At 41.9% G+C, this 25,315-nt stretch overlaps 1 long non-coding RNA gene across 1 annotated transcript in view; it reads left to right on the forward strand.

Annotated features, from left to right (window-relative positions):
• LOC135446727 (uncharacterized) overlaps positions 1–25,315 on the forward strand; it is a 160,969-nt gene that overhangs the window by 17,737 nt on the left and 117,917 nt on the right. Inside the window, exon 2 of the long non-coding RNA XR_010439876.1 lies at positions 330–473. This is a non-coding gene — a long non-coding RNA (uncharacterized LOC135446727). The remainder of the gene's footprint in view (positions 1–329; positions 474–25,315) is intronic.

The raw sequence follows: 25,315 nt of genomic DNA on the forward strand, positions 1-25,315 counted from the left end.
CTACTGATACTTGGGAAAAAAATTGAATATAGATATATAATTTACTGGAATGGTGAGACAGTCCTCATCTTATCTTTTTGATTAAAAAAATCACACTGCAGACTAAAGAGTACCCACCTGGCACTGAATAATGTCCTGTAGGCACTGATCTTTACATAATAATGACAACTTATTCTCCAATAAGAGACAATCTCTGCTTTGCTTTTCTTTCTTGTGCTCTGCCCAGAAATCCCAAAGGCATCTCTGGGAAGATTTTTCTTTCCATGGGGAAGTGTTTTGTTCAGCCACGTAGTCGAGTTCACCAACTGGATGTGTTTTTCCCTTTGCAGTGTGCTCCAGGATGCTTGGTCCACGATGAGAGCCTCAGAATCCAGCTGAGCACTGCTTGGGTGTGAACTTCCCTGCCTGTTTCCCTGCACAGGTTCCTCAGGCACAAGACTCTGCAGGCTATTTTGGTTGGTCCTGCCATGAAGGTATTTTCTGCATGCTGGAGTTTTTAGGAGTGTTGATTTATGTCATTTTGGCAGCAACGTGCTGAAATTTTTCTACCATTTTGCAACTGTTATTCATCCATTTAAGCCTGTGACCAGCCTTGATAAATGAGCGAGGGCTCTTAAATGCTGACTGTGGGAATCTGTGAAGAGTGATGCCTTCATTATCCCACTTGAATATGCACTGAACCTTGCTTCCCTGTCCAGAGGCACCTTCTCCTCCACAGAATACACCCTACCTGCCATGCCTGACTTTCTTGAATGTATTTGCAAGGACTGTGCATTAAGTAAAACACCTGTGACCTAAATAAAACAATGTAGCCCCTCTAAAAACACCAATGCATTGTATTCTTTAAGAGTGAATGCGTGCACCTGTAAGAGCAGATTTTAGATTGCTAACATTTAGATTGCTCCACATTTTGCAGCTGTGACAAAAGACCTTGCAGAGCATAACCATGAGTCCAAACAAAACTATGTAAATATGCCAGGTAAATAAAAGTTTTTGCAAGAGGTGCAAGACATTCTTGCAAGAGATGTCAAGCTCTATGAAATAGGTTTGGGCTCTTAAATTGAGACAACAGTTTTCAAATAAAATTAAATGAGGTAACCAAAGACTGAAACCCTAATATAAGAATTAAGAGGCAAGAAAAGTCATAAACAAATTACTGATATATAATTTTAAGGTAAATATGTTAATTTAAAATAAGTTTGCATACCCATTTGAAAGATGTAATTTCAAGAGAGAATAACCAGTTTAAAATTAATATAATTTATTAACAATTAAAAATTATAACACAAGCTGAGCGAGGTTGGAGGTGAAATATTGAGTTTCCTTTGATAGGTAGAGTAATTATGAAGTATGCTTTTGAAGTTCAAGAAGAGAGCCTTAGGACACAACATTTTTTAAAGTAAAAATTGGCTTGCACTCTGTTCAAGTGATTTATTTTGCACTAAGAAATGGGTGTGAGACATGATGTGATTTAAAATGTCATCCTTGATGGAACTGCTTGAGGGTGACATCATTTTTTTTCTTTTTTTCCTCTACTTTTATTTATGTATTTGGCTGCTTTATTTCTAAAGTTTTCTATCTTAGGGAATCTAATGAAATCACGTAGATATTTAAAAAAACCCAAGCCATCAACACCTTTGCCATCCCCCAAATAAAGCTTTCTCCTGAAGTTCAGGGAGCTGAAAGCTAGACTCTGGAGGGAGCCACTGGGAAGGAGCAGAGTTTTCAGCTGCACTATGTCATCCGTGTTGTGGCCAGCTTTGAGGAATTCCACATGGAACAAAGACTGTAGGAGCGCTGCTTGTCTTCCAGACCACATATGCCTGGGCAGGGAGGGCTGCTCCTCCTCTGCCCTCTCCTGCTTTTTCTGCAGGGACCTGGGCATTGCACCCCCTCTTACAGGTTTTCTTTGAGGCAGTGCGCTGTGCAATACACGTGGCAGCCAAAGGCATGGCTTTTGGGACAGCTTTGCTTGCCCTGGGCCTCCCTGCCAGCAGCAGGCAAAGCTGGCTCTTGTGGAGCAGGCCCAGAGGACAGAGGCTGTGCTGGGGCCAAAAGACGCCCTTGCCTTGCAGACCTGCCTCTTGAGAAGCCTTTGCTTAACCTCAGTGGCGTTTTTGTATGCCTGGTGATTTTTATCATTAATCTCACAAATTTTGTTCAAAGCCCTAGCTGTTGGAGGCAGAGGATTTATGTGAGAATGTCATAAATTTAACTTAAATGTGAGTCCCATGATTTTTTGCCTACTGGTAGGTGAACAGATCTTCAGAGTCCTGGCTGGGACAAGATTCTGGACACACAGAGTGCAGTTGGGTAGCTGTAGGGCAGATCCACCCATGCTTGTTATATACAGAAATATAAAAAAAAAAATAACCCAAACAAACAAAGCAACACCACCACCCCTCCCAAACATCCCCTCCCCACTCCCCAAAAACAACTCCCCTAGGAAAAAAAACCCAAACCAGACAACAAACCCTTCAAGTTTCGTACAGATGTGCTCTGGAAAGCCATTGGATATGGATGGTCTCCCTCTGAGCTCTGCAGGCTGAATGACTGAGAACAAGGGCACTGTGTCTTGTCACCAGCATGAAAACGTTATAACTTAACACACACAGGCACAGATCTGCTGAGTAAGAGAGGCCACTTTTTTCCTTGTCATTTTTTCAGCTGAAATTGCCATCTAATCTAAAACATGGCAATCTTGCTGAAAGTCTATGCATTCTCTTTGTGTGAGGAGCTGTAGCAATGTTCTTAGCCAGACTTGTTATAAAAAGACAGAAGTTTAAAATAGCTGCACAGTCAGGGAGCAGGATCCAGCTCTAAATGGGTGGCCCAGTTTGCTCTCACAGTCGAGTATCATAAACAAAAGCCAACGCTTTTGTTTTTAGGCTGCTGCTGATAGCCTTTTCTTTTCCATGGGGAAATGATGGTGCTTCCCTATAATTTGACAACTTTCAACTCTTTTTGTGGTCTTTGTGAAAGGTCTGTGCCAACAAAGTGCCAGGGCCCTTTTGACTGCAAGCAGGACTTCTTTGGGAAGGTGTTATTGATGGAGGAGAGGGAGTAGCTTTTTTTCTTTTTAACTGAAGAATGTTGGAAAGATTTCTGCAGGAACTTTGCAAGGAGCTCACAACACTTTTCTTCTGGGCCTGCTGCAGAAGTTGCTGCAGAAGTTGCTGCTCTGGTTAGCAGACAGAATTGCTGCTGCAGTGGGAGATGGATTGGCTCCTTTTCTGCTCCGACAGCCATGAGGCTGCATGAATTCCACAGCCTGGTGTTCTGGGTGGAGCAGTTCTGGAGGATTCATCCCAGCTGGGTCTCACACCAGGTGGCAAAACAAACCATAAAGGGCTGAGGGGCTGGGGGAGTGGGTTCCCTTCTTTCCTGCTGTGCTGTGGGTGATGCTGCCCTCCTCAACGCACAAGGGAGAAAGCTGAGCCTTTGAAAAAGGAGGAGAGGGTAAGCGATATCTAAACTGGCATAAGTCTTTCATAACTGGAAGTTTGGGCCTTTTAAAAAATGCTTGCTTGAGGAACTGAGTCAGTTCTGTGTTTTTTTAATTGTGTTGATCCCCAGCCTGGATGAAGCCTGTGTTGTATTACTTTGCAGGCTGTGTATATTAAATATAGCACAGAGAGGTCTCTCTAGCCATCTATGAAATGGGAGAATAATATTTATTGATACTACAAGGGTTTTTTTTCCCTGAGATATTTTTTTCTTCTGTTTTTAACTGTGAACCTTCTGAGGCTTGGTTCTTGTCTTGTGTGACTGCTTGGTGCCAAGCAGAGATGGTGTTAAAGGCAGACTGTAAAAAGTGCCATAAAATCCATGGATGCATGGGCTAAAGAGTGAAAAGTCATTCCTTTATTTTAGCTACTTAAAATGGTGACAGTCCATGGAAAGCTGTAGGCATGTTCTCCATTACTAACTCATATTTTAATATGTGGTCTTGTGGGAGCAAAAACATCTGCTGTTTTCCTAAAGCTGGTATTCCTAATACTTTATACCTCTGATGCAGTGTGAGGGATAAAGTCAAAATATGTATCTGTTGTCCAAGATATGTTTGATGGTATTGTAGCCTGTGATGTCCTATTGCTGAATCAGCTCTTGCAGAACAAGCCTGGAAATCTGTTACAAAGCTGGGAAACACACGGCTAATCCATAAAACCTTAAATATATGTAAAGCAATGTGCAAATGACACCTACTAACTGGAAATTGCTACAGATAAAAGAGATCTGGCAGCTGAATCACAAAAATATTATTCAGAGTAAATACTTACACCAAATTAATAGCCTAGGAACAGTTCCACCACTCAAACAGCCTTCAGAAGTATCAACTGGTTTGAAAGAGTGGGCTGATGTTAAAGTAATAATGAATCCAGCCTTGTCCTTTCTCCTTGGTATTCTCCAGGCTTTCTCTGGCAGGGTGTTTTGACTGCTGTGAGGATTTAAAAGAACTTTCTTATCACTGATAAATATCAAAGCTGGTGAGACTGCTGTGTGTGGCAGACGGCTTGCAATCTGAGACCATTAAATACTGATGCTATACTTGATGCTGTAACAATTTCTGCTACTTCAGCAAAAAATATCCAGGCAAGGTCTCTAGCCCTTTCCCAGAGGGGAGTGGGCACATTAAAATGAATAACTAAGAATGTGATGTGTTGTTGGCATAATGCATTTGCATATTTGGCTAATGAATATCTACTTGTTTCAGTTTTGGTGAGGCTTGTGGTGTCCTGCAAGTGTGGTGCCTTTCTTGGCAGCTCAGGAGCAATTGTCCATGCAGTGTGAGGGAGCTCCTTCCGTCTGGATCAAGCCAAAATGATGTTCTAGACTTCAGGGTGGTGATCTGGGGCATGGCAGCTTTATGTTCACCACTCTGCTCCCTGCCTATGCAGTGCTAGGCTTTGCTTACCTGTTGAAAATAGTGAGGATACAGGGGTGGTGTCGGATAGCTAAAGGTTGCTTTTTGATAGTACAGTGGTGTTACAAGTCTCACATCTACTTGCAGAGGAATATAATCTACCTTGTATAAATTAATATATAGAAAGCTTGGCACTGGGTTGAACAGAAGCTGCTGTTACCATTCTGGAGAAAAAGTAACAAGAATGTTACTTTAGGTTGTTTGGCTTTTAGTTAAGGACTTCTGATGTTGTAATTTGAATAAAATTATCTAAGTTCTGCTTATTTTGGGTCTCTTCCAGTGTGGATAAGAGAGGTCATCTGCTGAGCTTGATGCTGCCTAGTCTGGGCTGCTTCCCTGGGAGGTGATTTGCTGAAGGCTGGGTGTCTGCCCTGCAGTGCAGGGTGCACTGGGCAATGCCTTCAGTGTGTGATTTCCAAGGTGTGTGATTATTAGGTGGTGCCTTCTGAATTCCATGCTCATAAACTCTGTGAAAGGCCACTGGTGTCTCACAGATTCCTAAGTGGCATATTCCTCATGCATTTCTTCCATTACGTGGATCCAGTGCTCAGCATCTCTAAGGACCAGGTTAAAAGTTAAAACTCCAAATTTCTTAGGCTAAAAACCTCGTTATTACTATTTGACCTCATTATTTATTGAAGAACACTGTCAAATCTTAAAAAGAGGAAAATAGCCTGTATTATACCTGTCAGGAGTAGAGGAGATACATCCTGGCACATCCATGGGTGCGTGAGCTGGTGGCTCAGCTCCTCTGGAGGAGGTCTGAGGAGCCCCATGGTGTCTCTGGGTGCTGGATTTTGTGCCTGGAGCTGTGCACTGACACCCCCATGGAGTGGCAGCTCTCTATTGGATGCACATCTGAAGCACTGCAAGGGTGCAAATCATTCCAGTGAGGGTCTGCTCTAAATTACATGTGGTAAATTGCCTCCAGACAAATCTGGCTTGGACTCTGGGACGTGAGGAGCTCGTGTGGTGTGCTAAGGTCTCCTGTTTCTTGCTCAGAGCCTGCCTTTTTGCAGGGCGCTGCCATGGCTGTCCTGAAATACAGATCCTGAGTCTGGCAGGTTTGGGATGGCCAAATCCTCCTGGATCACATTTTGCACAAAGGCTGCTCTCAGCCTCCTGGGCTTATCACTTAACTGGGATGCAGGCAGTGGGATCTAAGAGCTGATCAGATACTTCATTTAGCTGTAGCAAGTTGTGTTTAAGTGCCAGATTCATCTTATCTTAATATATGCAGGCCGAGATTATGGAAGAGGTAGATATGGTATAGTTGTTTAAACCTCAAAATATGTTTTAAATAATTGATTTCCATGCATCTAAAGTAAAGATCAGTTATTCAAAACATATTTATACTTGCAAAAAAAAAAGGCAAACCCAAACAATATGACAAAACAAATACTTATCAATAATTTAAAACATATTTTGAGGCTTTTAATGTTGCAAAATATGTGTCTCTAACAGTGGTAAAACCTCAATAAATATGATTTAACAATTCTTTGTATTTAATACATAATTGTGCTGCTGAATGGAAGAAAAATTAGGTTCAATAAAAAGTTTGACAATGTGGTAGATGAGGTAGAAAAGCCAGCCTTTAAATTGACACCTGTTTAGTGAAAGGCATGCACAATTAACAGTAAATGGGAAGAAACTGGTGTTTATTAAGAATTCCTAATTATTGATCCAGTGCTGGGTGCAAACAGTGCTTTACAATCTGATAAAGCTGTGTTGGGAGGCTTCAGGCTTAACATTAGGAAGCTCAGAGGGTGGCCAGACACTATAATCAGCTTTCCAGAGAGGTGTTTTCTGTCCCAAGGCTTTCCAGAGAGGTGATTTGTGTCCCAAGCCTGTCAGTGATAAGGGGTGTTTGCACAATGCTCTCAATGTGTGTTAACTTTTGGTCAGGCAGTTGGGCTGGAGGATCATGGTTCATCCATTCCAGCTGAGTTTTCTGTATCAAAGGATAAATGTTCAGTGAAGTTCTGCAGGCTGTTAAGATCAAGAAGGGCAGAGATTTAAAATGGCTGGTGGTATCTAGAAGAGACTTTATCTCGACTGCTGAGGTTTTGACTGGTTGCATGCCTTTGCCCCAGGGAATTTCAGTTCTATGCCTGAATCTTCCTTACTGATGCAAACAAAAGGTGAGGTACAGATCTTGTTTTATGATACTAGAGGCAAGCTGGCTGCCCTTCCTTGGGCAGAGCTTCTACTGGCCTTACTGGCTGCTTCCTTGGAATAAAGAAAGCAGAGCATGCACCAAAACAACATTTAGGTACTAAACAGTGGGCTTCAGTCTCACTTGTAATGTAATCAGGTTATTGGCCTGTAATTCCCTTTCCTTTTGTAAAATAGCTGTTGTTTGAACTCCACTTCAGATACTGATGTTCCCTTACTATAGTAAAATCAGTTCTGGCAAAAGTAAATGTTGCAATAAGTAAAGACTGACACAGGAGTTGTGCGCTCTGTAGATTTTGAGCTGGCTTTGACTGTGTGCCATCATATGTTGTCATAATACAGCTGGCTTCTTTGTGAGAAGTTCTTCTGGCTTCTTTGCTGGTCTCAGTAAGTTGTAGGCTTGCCTACATGAAGTGTGTTTAATAACTGAGTTAGAGTGTGAATGAAACTGCGCTAGCTTTTCTTCATGTCTCTATGTGGATACTTTTTATCAGGCCACCTTAACAAAGATTGGCTAATCCCCACCCAAAGTTACTTAGCACATTAATCTGTTTTATGCTAACTTTTCCTGTGCTTGGCAGGCTCATCAATCACCTGTCTCTCTCCTTGCTTTCATTCACCCCCATTGTAACCAGTGTGGTTATGTACTCAGCATTTCTGAAGTGTTCTCAGCCTGGTGCTCCCCAGTTAGAAGCTAAAGGTTTCATGTTGTGCTCTCTGTGAGATGATGGGGGTGCCCACAAACTCCTGGAGCTCCTGGGTCTCTGCAGGGAGGGAGTTCAGGTGGGCACCAATCTCCCATTCTATGGAATGCTGTTCCGTGTGCTTTTATGGAGAGGGTAATGCAGCACAGAGTGCTGTACATGGGTTCTTCCAGCTCTGAATTAGTCTCTTTTATCTGTCTCTGACCACAACAGATGTTGGCAGCCTTTCTATTCCATATCCTTAAGTCAGACTAAGAATATAAGTTCCGCTTAGAGAAGCTGTTAGGGAAAAAATTAACCCTTTCAGGAGGCTTTTTACTGTGTTTTTTCTTGAATGTTCTTGACTTAATTTAAAGGGGAAAAAAGGTCAGCAAATGTACAGACTGACACAGTCTTTGAGGCATACTCAGATTATATTCCATAGAAGTGCTCATTGGTCTCTCTTGACTTCCCTCTTACTGGGAACACAGGGACAGGGTAAAAAGAACACAGTAAATATTTCTAACACAGTTTGCATAAGAATTTGCAAGAGAATGGTAGCAGTTCTGTAAAAGGCTTGTGAATATAATCTTTAGCATAGACACCAGAGACAGTACTGGCAATATCTATGGAAAATTAGCCCATCTGACCTTCTCAAGGAATCAATCAGTTGGCTCTGTTGCATTTTTTTATGATATGAAACATCATTTAAAAAGTTTGAAGTTTACCTTTTCCCTGTAGGTGGAATTAACAAAAGCTTCACACGCCTAGATCCTCTTCAGGATAACCTTGGGCTGTTTGCTTTCATCTTGAAACAAATAAAATCAAACAAAAATAAATCTATAATTTAAAACAATCACAAATGTGCAGGTATTTTATTCCTATAGTTTACTGGGAAAAAAGCTCATTAGATTCATAATTATAAGCAAGCACTTTCTCTCTCTCTATATATATGTATTTATACCATAATAATTTGAGAAGTGTCCATTATATCTCCAAAGAGCCCTTGCAGGCTGTTCACTGCTGCTGTCCAAGATGACCAGCTGTTGGAAAGACCTTGGCAAGGGCAGAACCAAGCCAGCATTCTTCTTCCCTGCCTCACTCACTGTGCCTCTCACAGAGACCTGTACAGTCTGCTGTGTACATAGTTACTTGTCTTTGAGGGAGAGGGATGTAAGGATCTAATTTTCCTGACTGACATGGGCTGCAGAAGCATACACAGCTTGCTCATATCCTTTGTGGAGTTGGAAGTGGAGTCACCTTTTTTTCTTTTTTCCTTTATTTTTTTTTTTTTCCACCACACAGAGACGCCATCGCATATGTTCAGAGGCTGATGAGCTGAAAAGATCTGGGAGCCACATGTGACAAGCAGAACCAGCATCAGCCCAGAGTGGATTTCAGTGGGAGATGGCTTTTGGGAAAGTTCCCACAGAAATACCATGGTAGCATTTCTGTCCTTGCTCAGCCTGGTTTCGTTTATTCTGAGGCTACTTTACGTGTGCCTGGCACCACAGAAATACCATTAATCAGGCATAAGGAGCCCTTGAGGTCCCATCAGTTCTCTCTGGCATCACCAGAAGGGTGCCAGAGGGTTGTCTGTGTCAAGGTGGACCTGGCCCAGCGTGTTTATTGACACAGGAGCTTGTGCTGAGTCACAGTGCCTGCCCCAGAGCCAGGAAAAGGAAGGGCTTGTTCTCATTAGGGGACAGAGTATGGGGTGCAGAACGTGCTGAGGGAGGGTCACAGAAGCCTTTCTGGAATGCCAAAGCAGGAACAAGTCACTGTTGTCAGTGGTAGAGTTGGAAGGCTGATATTTTCAATAACACAGCACAAGAGTCTGTCCTTTAGGTCCTTTCAGGTTTGATCTGTCAAGATTATTGAGTCATTATTGAATCTGTTTGATTCAATAATACAGCACAATAGTCTGCCCTTAAGGTTTGATCCCCCAAGTGTAGAAAGGGGAGTCTGATCGCTCTCCTCTCCCATGAGAAGAAAAGCAGGGGGCCTCAGGAGGCTGGGATGACCACACAAGCAGGAGAGTCCCCAGCCAGCTCACTTGTTAAAGTGTGGGCATCACCTTCTTCAGGGCAAGCCTGCAGGCTCCCTGCCCTCATTTTGCCTCCAAATTAGCTGCCCCTTCAGAGAAGGGAGCACCAAAAGCAGGCTGGAGGAAATGTAGAGGGAAACGTATTTTTCCCAGGTTAAGAGTTTTTGATATCCTAAGTTTTTTATCCAGCTTATAATGGACTTTTTGAGTAGACAACTTGTATGGCAGGAGGAAGTGGTGGTTGGGGTGGCAGTGGGGGTAAGTGCAAAGAGGAGGGCTGCTCTCAAAGGGTTGATTTTGTTCATCTTGTTTGGTGTAGGAGATGGTGCAGATAGGAATTTCATTCTACAGCTCCTGCCCTGCTAGATGTGGGCAGGAGGAGTCAAGAAGATAAGCAAGGGCACTCCTCAGTCCTCCTTCCTGATGCTAATAGAATGTAGTGATGGCTAGAATTGAGAGTTTCTATCTCTGGGTGAACTGAGGGAAAATATCAGATTCCACTGATTACTTCTGCTCTCTAAGTATTTTATATGTGGAACTTGTAATTTGGGAAAGGCTGCAAGCTAAGAATTTCAGAGGCAGCCACTCCCACCACTGTGAGACTGCTGAGGCAGAGCTGTTCTCTGCTTCTATGGAGTTGTTCCTGTATTGGAGAGTGAGTTCCCTCCAGCAGCACCTTCCTGGGTGTCCATCTCCTGGAGTGCCAGGGTGGCACCAAGGGCTTCCAAGCCATCCTAGTGCTGTGTACATGATGAGTGTTTATCCATCCATTCATTCATTCTCAGACAGAGAAGGTCTGGGACAGGCTGAGTGCTCTATCCACTTTTGAGGAAGCAGGACATGCAGTGGGAATGCCTTCTGCAGCTCTGTGCATCTGGCCCTTTTCTTCACTTGATTCTCCTCCAAGCTCCTGCAAACGAAACTGAGAACATTTTGTGCCCAATGGTTTGCTTTCACTGTTGTAAGAAAAATGCAAGTTTCAGAGGGGTTGCAGTCAAGACCCTCCCCTGCCCCCCTGTTTTGTTGCCAACCCAAAAAATCAGCTATTCCTGTAAGGTGGGTGCCAGGGTAATGCCAGGTGTAAGGGACATCTTCTGAAATGTCTTATTGTGGTGAGGGCTTTGGAGCTTCTCTCAGGAGACTTTTCTTTCTGGGAGCTGTTCTCTCATGCTTAATGTGTGTTTTAAACAGCAACATATCCTGCAACTGCTATAAAATAATGCTAAATTATTTTAGAGCATGCCAGGTCTGTTGGTAAAGGTTTTCTAACAATTGATTGTTGGAGTGTTTCTTAGTTGCTTGTGGCAGTGTGGTCTTCTTCTTTGCAGGATTATTGGTCTTTTAAGTGGGACCCAACCACTTTCCCCAAAAGAGTGGAATTCTAGATTCAGCTAGGAAACACTTTGAAATTATATTTAACCTAAGGCTGCCAGTGTTACGGAACACGAAGGGATAATATTCTTTCTCTCTTCTGCAAATTTGCATGCACATGATTAATTGCATTATTTATCCATGACTAAATGCTGTATAAAGCTCTATCTTTATCCATCTCCATTGCAATTCAGAAGTGATATATTTATAGATGCTATGTATAGTCTCTGCTAAGTGTTGATTTTTCTGTTTCATTAATATGTACTTTTGCATATACATGGAATTCTAATATACTGGAAGTCTAATAACTATTCCTTTAATGCTTGATAAACCTATAATATCAATTGAAGAATATGAGCAAAAAATGGGATATGAGCCAAATGGCACAACTGGGAGCACTACATTGGCTTCCTGATCTCTTGCTCTGTGTTTGTGGGGTGACTTTCATAAAAGGATTCCTAAAAGCATCCGAAGCTGCTTTTACCTGCCCAAGAACATGGAGAAGTCCCACTGACTCCAGGCTGGTGTGTGGGACACACAGGCTAGAGATTAGCTCTAAATAAGATGGATTAAATTGCAGAAATGCAGGAGAAAGTCTTGGAGACCGAAAATTGGTCAAAAAATAACACTTAGAGATAGGAAGGGTGTAAAAGAATGAATTAGGTACTCAAAGATCTCTTGTCTCTGTTAGTGCACTTCTCTCTGTGGCCCAGTCCAGTATAAACCTGGAGTTGATGTAGTTCTTCAATTATTTTTTTATCATCTTTTACTAATTAGGGCCAGTCCATTTCTGTGAAGTAGGTTATGGTGTCAGGTAAACAGGCCTTCAAGGCTGCTCTCCTCCAGAGGTCTGTGAACCTGGAAAAAAGGCTGGTCTATCATCCAACAGGTGGAGATTGGAAAAGTACTCATACAAATCATGTTAAATTTCTTGAGCATTTGTGTAGTGTTGGAAGAACTGGGTCTGAAGCTGCTGAATATTGGTTATCTGCCTGCAGGCTGATTTTGGGGCTGAAGAATTCTATCAATACTGGTGCATGTTTCACATGAGATTTTGAGTCATATTGCAATCACACATCATATTGCATCCTCTAAAAAGGCTGTGAGTGACATACAAAATTAGATTTTCTGTTCTCTAGTTTCTTCTGTCTTGGTCATTTGAACCAATTTTTCTTGTAAAACAGTCTCTCAGTTAAAATCTTACTAACCCTCTGTGGCAGTTTCATGAACTGAGACCCTTATGGAAAAAAAATCTGCACTAGTTGACTCAGAGCAGGCTAATTTTTGTAAAATCATGATCCTCAGGGATATGGGACTTGCAAACAGTGTTGCAGTTTAGTGGGCTTTTTCTCTCCTGCATAATATGCCTTTCTTGTCTGCAAATTTTTATTCTGGGCTGTGTCTTATTTTTGCCTCAAACAATGACTTCTGTTGCTGTCAAATGTAGCTTTTCTGATATTTAACTTTCAAGGAGTGTCCAAGAATAGGATGTAGAGAATCCCCGAGTCTGTCCATCTGTGATCTTCAGCAACATTTGGCCACCTGAATATGTGGATAGGACTTTCATTCTGCCATGGTCATCTTTTCTTTTATCTCATGCCTTGAACATTGCCTCCATCTTGTTGTTGAAAAAATAGGGGTGGAAGAGGAGATCCTTTTTCATTGCCATCTGATGTTTTGGCTGCAGATGGTGGCTGACTAATGATGAACATCCTGTTCCCTTGTGCTGCAGGAAGCCCACACAGGAGAGGTAAGAGCACAGATGCAAGGGCAGCCTGCTGGGCTCCCCACCCTTCAGAATCTGCAAGTGGCAGCACTGTGCTGAGCTTCCAGAAAGTGGGAATGACACAAGAGATTGCCATGTAACTCCTGATGCTTTGTGGGTAATTGGAATGGTGATGCACCCAACTGTTTTTTAACTAATTGCTGCAGTTTTCTGAAGTCGGCCATTTCAACACATGGTCTGAAAATTTTATGGGGTTTTTTTGAGAAAAACAGGTCCCTTGTGACCATATCTCTGCTCAAATGTGATTATTCTACTGGAGAAATATGAGTAAAATACAGTGGATATTCAAAGCAACACAATTCTTCAACCTGGAGAAGAAATCCCTGCAGATTTCAACTCCAAGCACTGCTGTGCCTTGTCTGGGTGGATGGAATAAAGAAATAAGGAGGCTCTGAAAGGCTAAGCTCAGCTGCAGCAAGCTCACCAGCTTTTGCCTGAGCAGATACTGCTTCTTGAGCTGTACACTGAGCATGAGCTATTTAGTTTCCCTTGAGACAGGAAAGCTCTGAACCTTCCAGATAAATCCATACTTCAATCCAGTCCTGGAGTAATTGCAAGGGCCCTGAGGAGAACTTGAAGTTGTCTGGGCTGGATATGCTGAGCTCCTCTTCACTCCTTCTGTCTGGGCACCTTGGAAACCTGTGTGTCCAGTTTCAGGAATACTGATCCCCAGAAGTGATGGAAGCTTATGTCAGAAAAGGTGTACAAGGGTTGTGGTCATCCTAGCACAAGGGTTGCTCCTTAACTAGTTGCCAGTTAGCATTACTTAATGTATAGGAAAAGATAATAAATTTGCAGGCTAAGTAATTTCTCTGTTTTAATGCTCCATGGATTCCAGTGTTTGGCATAATAAACTTCATGTGGTAAATTACACTTAGGTTTCTTTTCATTTGTTTTGCTTTTCAATTGCATTAATGAAGTCTCCAAAACTTACCTGTAAAATCTTAAGGAAAAGAACCTAAATATCTAGCTGAGAAACTGTAGCCTGAGTGATTTCTTCTTTCTCCTACCTGCTCCTCTACTATAAATGCCTGATGTTGGAACAGAAAAAAAATTAAGGATAAACTGAAACTAGTTTTAGGAAGCTATATGTCACAAGCAGGTAGATCTAAAAATAGGGTATATCTGCTATTAGTGATAGCTTTTCTAAGCCTCCCAAAGCAGGCTAAGAACTCCTTAAGGCTTCAAGGAGCAAGATGATGGATGTTAGAGTACCATCATTTTTAGGCATTTTTCAAAATAAGTGGCCATTTTTCTTGCCATTTGGTGCCACAGAGCAGTATTAATGGTAACTAATGCAGTGCAGGTTTAGACAAAAAGTAGTCACAGCAAAGCAATTTTAAAAGTCTCTCCAACATTATCCGATACTGTAAATAAATAGGAAAACATGATCACATGGCCTGATTCATTGGCATGACTGTGGGACACTCATGTTGCCTTCAAGTAGCATATAATTTAAAGTAATTTAAAGAAAAAGATTTTCCAATGTCCATTTTCAAGTATTCTGTATGTGCTGCCTTTCAGTGTTTTGCTAGATACTGTGCAGTTTTACAAGTCCAGTCTTTCTGATGAAGTTCATCAAGAGTCAGATGTTTTACAAGTATCTGGTGGTTTGTGATCCTTCTGATATATTAATCTTATTCAAGGTCACAGGGGAACCATTGTTTCTATGCCTTGGGAAAAGGCTGTAAACCTTATAATAGGATTGCTTTATAAAGTATTTGCAGCTGTTGATTTTTATCCAGCCCACTTTTCTTCTGTTTTTTGACACTTTCTTCAAAAGGTTAGTAATTTTCAAGAAACATCATAATTCTACGGTACATTTAGCTTGTGAGGTTAAATTTGGCAATCATAACTTCAAGTAAGTTAAGATTCTCCCCTTTCCCTACAAAGAGGGAGAAAAGACTGATTGAAAGAAATGTGCTAGGCAAAAATTTGCAAATAAGATTGTTGAGAAATAGTGCCATTATTGATTTAGAAAATAGAGCTATTAAACAAACAGTGAAGCAATTATCATTGTGCGGCAGCTATTCTGTCAGAGTTGCAAAAATGAGGATGAGGGTCCACACTCAGGGAGGGAAGGGGAGCACAGACAGAGCATGTTCAGTTGCACGTCAGGAGAATAATGACACTTCAGCATGTCTAATTGTCTAATGCTGCAGCATGTATAAACTAGGGCAAGCTGTATATTATAAAATTTAAAAGCCAAGGCTGACAACTTTTTCTCTGAATTCTGCTCTGATGGAGTTGGCTTTGATGGAAGTTGTGTTTTCTGCCTTGCTTGCTGCTTGACTCTCTGTGGAAGTGGGGATATTGTTCAGTCAGTTTTGGAAGATGCAGTTGCAGCAGCACGGTATTGCTGTTAAAATTGTCTTTGAATTATCTCCAACAATCCCTCTGCCTTGCCCTCAGAGATTTAAGCTGGCAAGTGCTCAGCATTGCTCCAAGTCATGTCTTTGGATGTGAACTGAGAGTCTTCCTTGCGACCTTCCAAGTTGGCGTGTGGAGCGCTGCGTGCAGGATGCACCGAAGAGAACAGGAGCTGGGCTGGAGCAGGGAGCCTTTGCATCATCTGGCTTCAGGCTCTGGAATTGTGTTGACTAGAAGCTTAATCTCCCTTCTAGTGAATGCAGAGACACACTCCTCAAAGGAGAGACTCAGAGTCTATGCTAGAAGCCTATCTCTTGCAAATTTTTTTGAGTTTTGGAATACACCATTTGGAACAACCTTCCTAAATATATTAAGACCTGGGAAACTCCTGTTTGTGAAACTGCTGAAAGAGATGGGAGCTGGCACTGAGAGAATAATGGAAGCTAGTAAAGTGTAAAAGATTGCAAATGTCAAGGAATAGTTAGCTTGGGAATTTCTGTTTTCCCTGTGTCACAACATTCTGCCTTCCAAACTCACTATGCTATATCACAAAAACTTTTCCTCTGTTGCCTCCATGGGTGTTTATGTCTATTAATCATCACTGTCTGCTTTTTCCTTTGAATCTATCTTTTAATCGTCTTGTTAAAGATCTTAATTTAATCTGTATATTGTATTTGGTAGTAAAAGCTGGCTAATGAAGAAGTTAAACTGAACTGATTTTTCTGCAGTGGGAAGGGCTTGATGTTTATGTCTCATCATGTTTTCTTGGACTGGGTCATTCAGAGTCTAGCTCTGTTCCAAGCTTTTCCTAGATTAGGGTGCTGTCAGCTGCTCTTGTGGTATGCTAGTGAGCCTCATGCAACTCAAGAGCTGAATCTATTTTGGCTCCAGTCTTAGCAAATATTATTTAATCTTTTTTCCATTGTAACTTAAACTTGTGCAAAAATTAATGTAAATTAGCAGGCTACTTAATGTGAAAGAAAATTACTTAGTAGGGCATCTGCTTATGGAACAGAAAGAAAATAAGCAATTTGGCAGTGTAACTTTAACTGGGTGCTGAAGCAAGGAAGCAGTAGTGTTTCCATATAGGCAGCCATCCTCACAAAGGATGTTAAAATATCAGGTAAATAATTTAATCTCTCAAAAGCCAAGTTCAGATTTTGGCTACCCTGCTGAAAACTAAGTAGTTGCTGCCCAGGTATTACTGTAAAAACCAATACCTTGGAGAGATAGGAACATGGACACTGTAGAGGGATTTGCAAGATTCTTATGCTTGAACAAGGATTAAAACACTGCCTCTGCTCCCAGCTGCAACAGAACTGACTTTATCTGTGTTTCTAATCTTTATAGTGTCAGGCTCTTTTTGGTTCTCTTTGGGACTGGATGTGTGAATGGGAAAATGCTGAAACCTATGAGAAGGCCTTAACCCAAGGGGTTGCCTGGTTCAGGCTGAAGGCTCACCAGACAGAGGTTATTAAGCCATCAAATTGCAGAGTATTTATCTGAAGTAACAGGCTTCTGAGCTGCTGGAAGTTGTTCTGTGAGGAGTTGAAGGTCACAGGTCAGATCCTTCATCAGCTTTCTCTGCAACAAGCTTTCCAAGGTGAGAGCCAGCACTTTGCAAACCGCCAACATAAACATCTTCTTTCACATAATGCTGGCAGGTGTCTATGTCTGCAGATGTATGCTTATGTCTCCAATTACTAAAAAACCTTACAGGGTCAGAGTAAAAAGAAAGCCACTAATCTGTGTTTTTAAACACCTTGATACAAACCCATGGATCTCAGCACACATGAATTTAGGAGAGTTTGAAAACCTTATATGGATTTGGATTTTGTCTATAGCACATCTCTAGTTAAGTTCAGTGTGCTCATGACTTTTAGTAGTTATGCAAGAAAATACCCAGAGACAGATTTCTGTAATTAAAATCCTGATTACTGAGTAGATCAGCATGTGATGAGGCAAGAAATGGTGGCTAATATCTGATGCTATCTTGCAAAAAAGAGAGCCCTAAGCTTGAATTTGTTTAATGCTCATTTGGCTTCCCATATACAAAGATAATGATCATCTTTTGACAAGAACAGCTGCGATAATGGGTGAGTGCAGGAGCGTTGCTTGCTTTGGTTTGTGTCGCGAGCATGGCATTTAAAAGCAGGGAAAGGCATTTGTTTTTAAGCCTTTCAAGGAGCATTTTCAGAGTCAAGCTTCACCTTCTCACTTCTGTGGCGCTGGGTGCTCACAGAGCTGAGCAAGAGCGGCCCAGCATCACCACCTGGCTGCAGGCACCTCCTCTGCTGCTGCAGGACACCTCTGTAGCTGGCACTGGTTTCAGTGCAAAGCTGTGAAAAATGTAGAACTATGTGTCTGACTTCTGGAACAAGGGACTGGATTTAATGACCTGAAAAACCATCTGAGAACAAGATACACTTGTATATAGTCAACGTTTCTCGTGAACTGGGAGTTTTGCAAAGACGATGACCAAAATTACTTTATTCCCTCTGAAATTTCTGTGCTTCTGAAAATCACATCCATAGAGAGCTGTAGTTAGACACTGACAAAGAATCCTTGCCTTTAATTAAATTGTAAGTATTTCTGGGTAGTGATTACAGTTATTTTAATTATTTCCTCTAAGTACAATACTACTGGCTCACACTGGAGCTTTTCAAAATGCATCTCTCTACCTTGAAGGACAAATCATATGCTCTGATCAGTGAACTCACGTGATTTGGAGATGCTGTAGTTAACAGGGATTAGTGTTTCTATGATTTTAAAGATTTAGCTGTCATCTTCCATTTACTTTTAAATCTCACTTTTCTTCTTTTTATCCTGAGGGTATTACAGAAGGAGTTTCTTGCTAAATTTATCTTGGAGTTATGAAACTGAGAAAATTAAAGAGGACTCATAGTTCCCACAAAAGGTGTAGAGATTATTCAGCTTTATTGGGGGGTGGGAAAAAAAGGCAAGAGAAGAATGAAGCAGATAAAGAATTCTACCATATAGATCAAGAGGGCATCCCATCATCAAGAATATTGTGTAGAGTGGAAAAATCATCCTGGTGCCTGTGGGGTGGTGGGGATGGCTTATTGGAGCTCCCTGTTCAGCAGTCCCCTGGTCATGCTTATCTATTCCCTGTTGCCCCTTTAGAACTGTGCAAATCCCTTTGTGTCACAAGGTCAGGGGGATCTGGTCCTGCTTTTTGAACAGGATGGCAGCAGTGCTCAAATGAGGAGCACTTGTGGTGCCATATAATGGAACAAGTTTTTCTGTGATAGGTTGCCTCATCTGATTTGCCTGGCAGTCCTTACAGTCTCTGCCTAGGGAATGACTGAGGAGGGACCCAGGGAATATCTCTCACTGGGTAGTAACCTCTGATCACATCCTAAGGGATGTGTCCTGCTCTAGACCCCCTAAATATGATGGCCAGTGTGAATCAACAAATTATCCACTTTGAATATAGCTTTGCCACTAAATTCAGTATTTATGCTAATGCTGAATTATTTTTGTTATTTATTCCATGGAGAGAAAAATCACAGTGTAAATTTACAAATGCAAACTAAAAATCATTGCAAGAAACCAACCCCTGTGGAATGCCACTAGTCACTGCTCTCCACTTGGACCTCGAGCCATTGATCACAACTGCCATACAGCCAATTTCTTATCCATTGGGTGGTCCATCTGTTAAATCCATGTGTCTCCAGTTTAGTGACAAGGATGTCTTGTCGGCCACTGACAAAATTTTAACATCTATTTAACACCTGATGTAGTAATTCCCTAACATGAGGAACTGGACATTCCTGGAGCTGGTTGCAGGTAATGAAGGTACCACAAGGCCCCATGAAGCATAGTAGATGGAGCAAAGTTTCCCAGAGAGAGAAAAAAGGGGTTTCTTCTTCAGAGAAAAGGCTTGTGGAAGAGTCCTATTTCAGTTTGTATCAGCTCCTCTAATGTCCTGTGAGGTACTGAGTCAGTGAGTATGGTGTTCTCTCTGAGGATTGGTCACCAGTATTAATTCCTGTTATTTGTTTCTCGGTGTCTGAAATTAAAGTAATTTTTAAGTGCTCTGCTGGGTGACAATTCCTATAATCACTTGTTCTTGTATGTTTTAAAATTAGTGTATCTGTGTTTTCTTCCTGATATTTTTGTACTTCCCAAGGGGTCTTTTAATGTGCTTCTCAGAGGTTGTCTAATTGTCCCCGTGTCATAATCCCCCAAACCATTTATTTATGAAAAGAAATGTCACCCTAGCTTTTAACACTTCCGTATGTAGCCTTGCCTGTAAAATAACTGAACAGAAATTAAATACCACTTCCCACTTATGCAAAGTTTGTTTCTCATTAGAGCGTTTCAAAAAGACATCTATTATGGTAATAATTTTAGCTATTCATATCAACTTACTCTCAAAATTTGTGCTTCACCTCTTTCAAAGACTTGCTGAAACCTTTCTTCTAACCCTCCTCCAACTCTCATCTTTACTCCTTTTGATTTCTTTATAGTTTGGGGTTTATTTTTTGCTTTTTTTTCGCCTTGCAAACCTTAACTGGTTCTGCCTTCTCGTTTAGTTTCTTCCTCCTCCTCTATTTCCAATACAGATTATTCTTTGTCCTTGGAGCTTTGAGTGGTCCCAAGTGAACACTCATCCGTTGTTACTGCTGCTTTGCTGACATGAGTGTTGCAGTGTGCAAAACGGGAGAGTCAGCAGTGCTTGGACCTTGATTAGGAGAGGACCCTCCCCCTGCTACTTAAAGCCTCCCTTGCAAACACTGGAGGGGAGGGGAAACACATGGTGGAGCTGATATATTAATACACATACAATAACACCAATTGCCTGCAGGAGTAAAAAACCCTGAACACCTTACTTGAGAACAAAATTAATTTTAAAATGTAGGTCATATGCTAATACAGCTCCCAGTGTAACCTGTGTAGCACCACCAAGCATAACACAGGAATTGATTGTGCCTTGCTTCTCTTGCTTGTTCTTTTTGCCACTTCCTGCATGTTTACAACTAAATTAGCTGTCAGACTCAATGGCCACATTAAAGAGGGGATTTTTTCATCTAATGATCAATAACAAAATGCTTTGCAAAATTCTTATGGGTGGGTTGAGAATATTCCTCCTTCATTAATGGTGAGTGAAGAGAGAAAAGTAAGGATTTCTCCCATGACCACAGTGATCCAGGTGTGCAGGCTGTGCTGTGCTGCTGTGCCACTTGCCTGGTGCTCTGTGGCAGCTGTGCCCAGATGTTCTGGCAGGGGGGCTGATGAGCTCTGACCTGCCAGCCAGCTGCTGGTGGTGCTTTGTGGCCGCTTTCTGTGCGGGGTGAGCAGCGTATGACTCTATTTACATGCACAGAGTAGACCCAGTGAAGCTGGACATCCCTTTTCCTGCCTGCCCTCACAGTTTGTCTCTGACTGTTGGCTGGCTATTCAGGCCCATCAAGATGGATTTTCTGCTGCTGTTGAGGTCCTGTCTTTATCACACAGCTCAGACTTTGCAAAGTTCAGGTCATTTCAACAAAGGCAGTCACAGATTTGGAGCTGCACAATAAAAAGTTATGAATGCCATATGCTGACCTGGGTTATTGGGCTGTTTATTGCATAATGATATTGTTCAATACAGAGGGATGGAGAAAAATAGGTGATAGAAAAAAAAGCAGTAAGGGGCAATGCCAAAAGAAGAAAGAGGCAGAGCTCCTCAAGAAAAAACAAGCAAATGCAAGAGTGGAATTTGAGGTAAAAGAGCCCAGCATCTCAAGACAGAGAGGTGGCTGGTTCTTTGAAGCCCTGGAGCACCTATCTGGATAAAGACTGAATGTCAGTGTCTGAACAAACTGAGCCTGCCTATGTTAGTGTCTGCAGGAAATGAGCGTGTAGGCAGATAGTGAACAAAGCAGCTCTGCAGGGCTGGGTGTACCTCACAGTGTGCATTAAAATGGGTATTCAGTGATGCCAATTAATACTATAGGAGTTTGTTGTCTTGTTTGGCTGTTTAAAAATATTTGTAAAAGAATGTTTTCTTCTAAGACCATTTTAAAACATTGCCATTTTGTATCAAAAGGCTTAAGAAAGTGTAAGTCAAGCAAGACATTGTTTCAGGCAAGTAAATTTATTTTTCCTTGCCTTGCTTTTCACTTCAGTAATAAAAATAAGGGGATTTATGCAGAGCAAGGTCTCTTGATTCTAGCAAACAAGCAGTTTGTACAGCTGTTAGTAGTTGGTTTAGTACTTTGGAAGCTGCCTCCTCAAAAAGCTACCCCAGATTTTTTTTAAAAAAAGACTGTCAGACTGATCACTGGCTAGGTGTGGTCTGACTTTGATGGAAGAGCTGGGACCTGGACCTGGTAAATGAGAGCAGAGGCTTTAATGGGGATTTTCAGCCAGTACAGCAAAGTGCACTCTGCAGAATAAGGCATGTTTGCCATGCTGCCAGCACTGGGCTGCCTGATATCCCAGGAGCTGTGGTCCCTGCTGTGCACATAAAAGTTGGATTTCTTGGCAGACCTGCAGCAGCACACCTCGATCTCCATGTGTTTGGATCTGGAGTAGTTTGGCACAGCTGGGCTGGGGCAGGCGCTGCTGAAAGCAGCAGAATTGAGAGCTATTGCCCTGAACAGATATAAACAAGACCCTTGGAAAAAGAGCAGAGAAGAGCTCTGGTGGCCTAGCTTCCCAGAGTCACAACAGAAGCTTCAGTTAGAGGAAGGACTCCTTGCATTTTGTGATTCAAGGGCTGGTAGCCATTGTGTTGGGCTATTCCCAGCAAAGGTGAGCATGTGGCTCCTGGCACGGAGCATGCGAGCAGAGTGTGAGAGTTCTAGTATTTCATTTTTGCTACTACAACAAGCAGCTGTTGCTCTTAATTTGTGGAAGTGGCTGGATAAGGAGGTTTTGAGAAATGGCTCAGGTGTTGTACACCCAAATGTCTACCCTTCTGAATAAGCTACTGCCCATTTAAATGTTTGCTCAATTATGGTGGCGCCAGCTTGTCCCGTGTTCGTAACAATGTGCCAGCATTTTTACAATAAACCTTCATTATCTGAATTTTATATTTATCCATAAAATCTTGCTCTAGGCAGGTATGTGATGTATAAGATAGGAAGAAGGAAAAATGCAAATACCCATTACAAGTTAAGCTAAAAGTGGGCATCATGATTTTGAGGAGAACATTGTGGCTTGGCCCTACCTAGTGGACAGGAAATAAATGTATGCCTGCTGTTGAGATGGGCTGGAACCCTTGTTCTCCTGGCTGAGTGGGAAGCTGAGGTCTTTCACCTTGCTGGTGACTGGGGTAAGGGGTTGATGCTCACATTGGCTGTTCTGGACAGAAGGACAGCTGGCAGTAGTGCCCTGTGTGTTGGTGTGTTAGTTGGGCTGTGCTTGCCACATCTGCTGTGATACAGCCCTCTGACCAAGTCATTTCATGTCTCCACTGCACTGTCATGCCCTCAGCTCTTTCCTGAGATGACACGACACATTTTCCATCCCCTTTAGCTTCGTCTTTTCCCTCTGCTTTTATAGTTTGTTTTTTACTTTGGTTTTCTTTTTCCAAAGTAGGCAAAACGAGAATTGTTTTATGATGTTTCTCAGCATCACAAGAAGGCACAAATGAAGTATTCAACAAACCAGAGTTAGCAATTCCCACACACCTCTGTGTTTCTCTGTAGCTGTCAGCTCTTTTTCTTAGAGGCACAGCTTTATGTGCTCAGTCCTGAGAAAGAAGTAATTCAGAAATAGAAGCTCTTTCCCTGGTTGTCATCTGCTTGACTCTCTTGCCAGGTGCTTCTGCAGTCCCCTAAAGCCAGGTTTGACTGGCTTACATCTGTTGAAGGGCCTGCTTCTTCTCAGCCCTCTGGGGACATGGACCCATTTATTTGACTGAAGAGAGCCCAGGTGAGGTGCAATGACCTGCTCAAGGGACAGCAGCACAGACAGCAAATGACAGTCATAAGGAAAAGGCAACTTTCCTTCTCTTCTGTGTTACTCATTGTTTTTAAAGAAAAATTTGAACAAGATATATTCTAAAAAGCACTCAATGTTGTGAGAATACCATGTCATACCTGAGTTTACAATCCTACCAGTGTTGTTTTCAGATTTTTAGGTGCAGTTTAAAAGCGTGTTGTCAGTTTTACTCATTCATTTTTTACACCTGCAAGTGTTCACATTGGTGTAAATCAGACTTTTAAATGTCAACACCCCCAGTACAATGATATCTTTGGTTCATCTTCTCCATGTGGAGGTAACTACAGGGGCCTCTGATTATTAGGTAATGGGAATTAGCAAGACAAATGTAAACATTTGTTCAGAGGGGTTGTATTTGGAGACCTTAATTAGAGGGCATGGAGCCATTAAAGAGTAAAAGCCGGCTGGCCTGGGGCTGCTGGGGAAGGCTGGCCTTCACAGCTATAAGGGCAGCCAGTTTCTCCATTCTCTTTTTTTATTTTATTTGTTTTTACAGAGACACAGCTGGAATATTCTGGGTTTTTCACAGTTAAGGCTCAGACACTTTTTTTCACTTCATACCCAATTGATTACTTTGTGAAATGTTTGCTTTCAGCTGTGTCTTAGAAATACATCCACATGCTTCTTTCTGGCATCTAGTCTGGCTGGCACTGAGATGCAAGTTTTGTAAAACTTTTTTTATTTCTTTGCTTTATTTACCTGCATGAATTTTAACAAAAGCCCTGGGAATTTTTAATTGCGTTGGAATAGCACTGAACTTCAGTGGCTGGTGACTTCTCTATTTTAAAACACACATCCTAAGGAATGTTAAACAGAATATCTTACTTTTACTTCATTTTAAAGAGCACAAAAAAGGGGGGCAGAAAAAAAGTCATATGTTTTTCAGGTTGAAAAATATCCAAGCCACAAACAACAAAAAAATCTCCAAACAACATTACAAAAATCCTCCTCAAAACCCAGTAAATAAATTCCAAATGAAATTAAGACGAACTCCACTGTTAGTATAATGCAAATGTTAGTTTTGTGGTTAAAAACTGATGTTTATTGGGCCTGGATGGTCTAGAATTAGGTGGCTTTGTAGAAGATTGTGTGGGGCTATGTTTTGGATCCGTGAGCTCTTGGTCATCATAACAATTATGTTTTCTTCTGCTTCCTTGTTACAAGAATTAGATGCAACAAAGGCTATGATCTGGTTATTATTTTATTTATTTAAGTAAAACACAAATATCACTCCTATTGGGGGTTCCTATGGGATAAAGACTGAATCCTTCATTAGGGTCTGACCAATGAAGCTGTTAGCCTGATCCAAAAAGTTTACTCTGGTACTCATTTGCAGGTCTAAGTGCTGGTGCTGGATGAGGGGGGCTGTCTGGGAAGCAATGTTACTGACAGTGCTTCATGAGGGCAGTCCTGGGGGGACTGTGTCTAAAACACACAGTGGGATGAATTATGGCACTTGACTGAATGGAATGAGTTGGGTAAAGCTACTTTGATGGCAAAATGACTTCAAGTGCAGGCTGCCTTCCTGCTCCAAAGGCTTCTGCACATCTGGTGTGTGAGCTGTGATCCACACCCATACCCTGCAGGGCCATTTGTCCACCTTGTTGCTTGGTGGGAGAATATTCCCTGCCAAGTTTCCTTTCAGGTGTCCTTGCAGTATCGTGTGTTAGAGATTCATGAGGAAAATCCAGCAAGTGCTGCTTGAGATTTTCAAATGACAGGCAGATAGCTATTAGCATTAATCCTCTTTCTGTATTCTCCAAAGAGCTCTTTGACAAGGGTGTGTGCAGGACAGGAAACACTTGACAGGATTCAGCTCCCACTCAAATCCCTGCATTAAAAATGAAGAAAACAGAGACCCTTTCCATCATCATTCCTGGCACTGGTGCAGACAGCATGCCCTGGAAGGCAATGTGTCCGCCAGGATAAGTGATGGGGGATGTTCTCCAGCATCTGCCTAAAAGGCCACCCAGTAGTTGTATAGGACTGAAGAGCAATAGGCA

The sequence above is a fragment of the Zonotrichia leucophrys genome, chromosome 4, assembly GCF_028769735.1.
Source record: "Zonotrichia leucophrys gambelii isolate GWCS_2022_RI chromosome 4, RI_Zleu_2.0, whole genome shotgun sequence".
Classification (NCBI taxonomy): domain Eukaryota; kingdom Metazoa; phylum Chordata; class Aves; order Passeriformes; family Passerellidae; genus Zonotrichia; species Zonotrichia leucophrys.